We start from the raw sequence: 6,470 nt of genomic DNA, 5'->3' as shown, positions 1-6,470 counted from the left end.
ACTAATTGGCTCTGTTGGCTTTTCACACTAGCCTTTGGCTTTGCCTTTTGTGGGCTTCTCTACCTCTACCTTGTTGGCTTTTCACGCTAGCCTTTGGCTTTGCCTTTGTGGGCTTCTCTACCTCTACCTTGGCTTTGCCACTGCCCTCCATTCCCTCCCAAAATGGACGATGAAAAACTTGTTCCCCTCTCGAAAACACAAAATTAAGCCCCATAACTCTCTCTCCTCTCCAAAACAAAACAGGCTCCCCTCTCAAAAACACAAAACTAAGCCTACTCTCTCTCTCTCTCTCTCTCTCTCTCTCTCTCTCTCTCTCTCTCTCTCTCTCTCTTCGTATGAAGAAAGAAATATACTGCACCTTCTCTCCTTGTTTCCCACCTTTTCAATTACCACCCCCTTACCTTACTTGCATTTTGCATCCTTGTTCTACACCCTCTTCTTCCTATTTCAAACCTTTTTACACCACTCTCTTGCACACATGTCACACTACCCTTGTTCTACACCCTCTTCTACATCGTTGTTCTGCACCCTCTTCTTCCTATTTCAAACCTTTTTACACCACTCTCTTGCACACATGTCACACTACCTATGCGCACATCCACATCATGCAACCTAGACCAGGCAAGGTTTATGAGCATAACAATTAAGCTATCGTGTCCCCTCCTTGTGTGCCTTAAAAGAACTTGCAATCAACCCCACCTTACATGCGCTGTGCTAATATCTAGAGGTCTAATTCTCCATCCTATCTTCAAAAACCTATGTCAAAATTTCAATGTCCTCTTCTTGTTACGTATTTAATGGCTTGACTCCACCAAAAGTTTGGAGTGCCCAAGCTTGATAACATTTAACTCAATTATGGACTCTCTCTCTCTCTCTCTCTCTCTCTCTCTCTCTCTCTCTCTCTCTCTCTCACACACACACTTATTTATATTAAGCTTATGTTTTTAAATATTTTGTTTTGAAGTTTCATTTATATATTAGTTTATGGTTGTATGTCTATCACACTTGCTAATATATGGTTGCCCCCATGATATGCAACAAAATTAAGCAAGCTATTATTAAAAGCCCATTTTTCCAACGAAATGGCTTGGTTCACCCACCTCTTCACTCCCTTGGTAGAGTCAAAGTGCCTTCAATGATTCGTGCCTATCATATTCCATGGAATCCTAGTGGTGCCTGATTTTAATGTTTATTATGCCCTTAGTCTAGACCCCTTTTCTCCCTTTTCATTAATGATTGGTGACACCTTGATGCCTTTCCTTTTCCTCCTAGCTATCTGAATGTGTCTCTCTCCAACATGAATAATTCCGATATGATGACAAATAAACATATTATTTTTTGTCTTGCCTTTGTCTATCAATTACCAAATGTCATTATTGCATGAAAACTTACCTCTCACCTTTTTATTGTTATTATGATGGATTCATCTCTAGAGGTACAATCTTCTCCTTTAGCCTCTTATTAATTTATTAACGTATTAGATCCTAGTCTAATGTTCCCATCTTATCTTGACCACATTCTTGTACCAATCTTCTCTTCAAAATTCACTCATGGATCATATGAATCTTTTTGATGACCATATCTAAGGTCCTACCCTTTGTTCCAAGTATTAGGCCAATAACCAACAATCAAGATGCTTTCCTTAACATTCCCATCACCATTGTCTCTTTCTCTCCATTCAAAGGTTTTTGCCTTTTGGACCATGTTTTCCCCCTTATCGATGTGCATATAGTACTACCGCATCATTTAGTTATGCTTAGCTTTTCCAAAAAACATGGCTTTTAGGAATACATGTTAATCTAAACCCATCCATCATTGCTTGCCCACATTTGGGTGGCGATTCTCTCTAACTTTTGCGATCACATACATTGCTAGCAAATCCACTCCTTATTGCACCCCCTATCAAACTTTAGAAGAATAAAGCCATTTGACTGTCCCTCCTTTCACGACTCCTAAACATAAGCTTTTTATTAACAACCTATATGGGTAGTACCAATGTTAGACTTTCAATATCTATTTCAAACACTTATTTTCCCATGTGATGAAAATATGACTTTGTTAATGCTTATTGATGACTCCGTTTAAGAACGCCATTTGCACAAGGGCTAACATTATTATGGCATAAATAGGGCTACTATAGAGTCAAAGTCCTTACATTGAATTATGAACGATGTCCAAACATCTCAAATAAGAATATTAACATTGTTGGATTGGGAAACAACTTATCATCTTTTATTCCCCCCCTCTCTGCTAGGATTTTCTACTCTTAATTATCTTAATTACTAGTTTATTAAATGGAAAAACAAGTTACCATCCCCCCTCTCCCCTTGGAGTTTGTGATGTTCACTTCTTAGTTGCTAGCTTTTGTTAATTTGTTAATTGTACACGGGCCCCTAAAGAGATGCTATGAAGCTATAGAAAGATCAACCTAACATCTTCACATGGATATTCCCTCTCCCCTTGGATTTAGTACTTATTATTACTCTTTTCCTTGCTAGTTTAAGATAATTGTGCACATTTTTATAAAGAGGCAATATGAAAACCTAGATTATAAGCTTTGGAAACTTTCCAAGTCATAGTTCGACTCATTTATATATGTTCTTTTATAGATTGTCCATTTTGTTATTTATATTAGTTAATTGATCACAGTATATATAGAATCTTTGATTTCTTACAATGCAAATCTTCAAATAATGGAGTTGTATCATTGAGATGTTCAATTCTATCATTGTTAATGTGAGTACCTCATACTATATAGAATGCACATGGCATATCCAACCAAGTTGTTCATGCATGACTATATAGGCCTTATACATGGTTATGTACCTTTTTGCATGTATGTATCCACTAAAATATGTGCATTTCTTTGGTTATATTGGAGTGTAATTAGTAATATTCAAGGCCTTGAAATAAGATTCAAGTATACACAATACCTAGAAATATCATTGGGCACATCTTTGTTTGTAAAGTAATATCATACAGTGCCCTTTTGTGATCATGTCACATTTAGCTCTGACTAAGGGGGGCTTGCCCTTTTGTGATCATGTCACATTTAGCTCTAACTTAGGGGGGCTTACGATAAAACTATTATAAATTTTAATTATTTCATGCTTCACAATTAGTGATATTAAAGTGTGAGCTATTGTTAACATTTTAGTTCCAGTAGTCATTGCATAACATGGCTTTCTTAAAGTCATCAAATTTTATTTGTTTTTAATGCATGTGCTCTTACAACAGAGTGAGAGTTGATCCATATGATGGAAAGGGTGCAATAAATTATAAGGAAGATTGTCATGCAACAAGTGCAAGCATTAAAAAAATGCTCATATAAACGAATCTTCTTTAAAATGCTCATTGTAAATGAATCTCTGTAGAATTTTTGGAAGAATGGGATTCAGAAAGTACAAATTCCTTTATAAAGAATATGTATGGTGGCAAAAGGTAGTTCAGTTAAGAACAACAATGACTTGTGATGTAAAATATTGTATGCTTCAGAGATCATAAAGCTAAAAACAATTGAAACCAACTTACGTTAAAAAATAAAGAGTCTATTACGTTTTCTACACATTCACATAAAAAGTTTAGAAGAAAAATTTGCAAAAGCCAATCCAAAGTTATATACATCAATAGATCTTGAAAACAATTACTTAAAAGTATTCAAGGAGGAAAAAAAACATGCCACATAACTTAAAGTGTGTTTTGAGCTGACATAATCATTTTAAATTATAACTCTAGTAAGACCTTGGACTTCCACTATTGATTTTGATTCTTCACTTTGATACGCAAGAAACACCTATGAAAAATAGAGAAGAAAATTCAAAGCAAATGAGTGACTTGGGTTAGCATATAGTAAAATGGATCTTAAACATCAAATTAATAAACTTAGTATTGAGGATTATCGAGTGTTGCATCTTCAACAAGCTAAAGTGACATGGATGCACATCATCTAGGAGCATGTGCATGCATGTGGGCTCATACATGCATGCATGCACTCACATGCATATATATAGACATTGATTGAATGAGAGTACATGCTTTCGAAAAAATCAAGACAGCAAAGACACACTAGGGTGAACGTATACATTCGACTAGCCTAATGTAAATCAATGGTAAATGATCAAGCTAATGTAAATTAGTAGTAAATGATAAGGAAAGTCAATCTAAATCAATGGTAAATGATCAGCCTAATGTAAATCAGTGGTAAATGATCAAGCTAATGTAAATCAGTGGTAAATGATCAGGCTAATGTAAATCAATGGTAAATGATCGGGCTAATGTAAATCAATAGTAAATGATCAGCCTAATGTAAATCAGTGGTAAACGATTAGGCTAATGTAAATCAGTAGTAAATGATCAGGCTAATGTAAATCAGGCTTAAATTTGGAAAGAAGCACAATGGGATGCATTTCCCAAATGAATATTTTAGAAGCTTAGGTATAATTATAGAGTCTAATGAGGAGTGGAGGTAGAAGGTGAGAGCATATGCGTAAAGTAGCACATGGAAAAGATGAAGTGCAAGAATGGCAATCTTCTTAGCATGCCTTTTGCAAGTGCATACTTCGCGGCATGGGGATGTGAGAAGCTACATGTACTTCTAGAAAGTGAACTTATTGCATTGACTGCCACATTAGCCCAAATATTGCTAAGATGCTAGTAATTTTAGAGACTCTTTAACTCAAGAAAGGATATGAGCAAGTGTAGAAGAAGATGCTTGATTTTGGCACAAAACATACATGAAGCAATGAAGGAGAGAAAGAAATCAAGCAATGCACCCTTTTTGCATATGTGAATCCATGTAAGGCTCATATACATATGAGTAGAGTTGTGAGGCTACGTAACTACCACGTAAAGGGGAGAGAGTCTTGTTACCTCCGAGAACTTACTTGGAACCTACTTCTCATATTCTCATCTCATCTCATCTCATCTCATCGTACTAATTTCCTGAAATTCTTAAGTTTCAAACGTTATGAACCTTTACCGTCCAACCTTTCCCCCGAGGACACTCTAAAAGAAAGCTTAAATTTCCACGTGTAAAGCAAGTTCTCTTGGTGTGAGGGCAGAAGAAATTTGATATTTTGAGCGACGGAAGTGAGATCTGTGTCCACGTCAGCAAGCAGATAATGCCTGGAATCCAAGACGGGATCTTTGGTATGTCACGATCAGGGGGCACGTGGCAATCCGAGAGAGAAGGGTGGCACGGTTTGTGTAAGTTGGGCGCGTGGTTGGTCGGGACGGCGTGCATTACGCCAGCCTTTACGAGCGAGGACTTTGGTGGGCCCCCAGCCTCAAAACCTAAACAGCGCCGGGACGCGCTAAATTCTTTCGCCAGGTCCTCACATGCAGCCGCCCTAATCCTTTTCCACATTCCGAAGCCCCACCTTTGGAACTACATTTTCCACCGTTATATATGTTGATGTTGATGAATGTATTTTTGGCCCGAGTATGTCCATAACACACACACACACACACACACACATATGTTGATAAATGAGGAGGCATGCCCCCCCTCCATCACCTAAGTGGGGATTCCCACGCAAGGGAATTGTATGCCCTAGCTTTGCGGATTGACAAAAAATAGTCTAATTGAGGAATTCTTGCCGGGAAGGAGCACCCGTTAACATTAGGAAAAATGTCAAAGTTAAGTGTGAAAGTAGCAGGGAGTGGAATTTTGGGAGATTTCAACCACTCTCATACCTTTGTCTTGTTGGAACGCTCCTACAAATGAGGAAGTTAATGCATTTGAGTAGTTTCTCGAACTACTTTGAGTTGTTCCCACAAGCCCCATCAGAACACATGATTCTTGAAGGTCTTTCCTGAGAATTTGTAGATTTTAAAGCTAAAATATAACCATATTTGTAAATTTTCCAAAATTGAGAGAATAATTTTTACCAAGTGAAAATGAAAATGTTGCAAATTCATTGTATGTAGTTTATAGGTATTTTATGGACATTGAAACTCTCCCTTCACGGCTACAAGAGCACATACACCATATTTTTTCCTCCCCTTGCCTTGTCTCGCTCCACTCTATGAAATGAGGTTGCAAAACGACTATGGCCCTGCTTGTATTCAAGGATGAAAGCAAGGAGATATAATGTTGGTTAAAAATTATCTCTATATGACCCGTACTGTTAGCTTTTGTTGAATAAGAATTAAGCTACATATAAGTTTTGAATAATCTATTCAATATGCATAAGATTTTGTATTTGTTATGGGTATGTTTCTCTAGATGTGGTCTAAATGTGTCCCATATATTGTGGTCATATCTTTGAATTGCAAGTAGCTACTGAAAGCTCCACTGTTTTTTGTAGGTTTGTTGATTGTGGTGTTTTTTGAGTGTTGAAGTCTCTTAACAATACGATGTACATTGTTTATTTAGCTAGTAGATCATAAATGTATGTACTGAAAATGTTATGATGTTTCGTTTGGTGGTTTATACATCTGTGTTTGCTTGCAAATTTGACCTATGGAGG

This window comes from Dipteris shenzhenensis, chromosome 20, assembly GCF_047967505.1.
Source record: "Dipteris shenzhenensis isolate YYH24624 ecotype China chromosome 20, Dip_SZ_1.0, whole genome shotgun sequence".
NCBI lineage: Eukaryota > Viridiplantae > Streptophyta > Polypodiopsida > Gleicheniales > Dipteridaceae > Dipteris > Dipteris shenzhenensis.
This window is presented reverse-complemented; position numbering follows the sequence as displayed.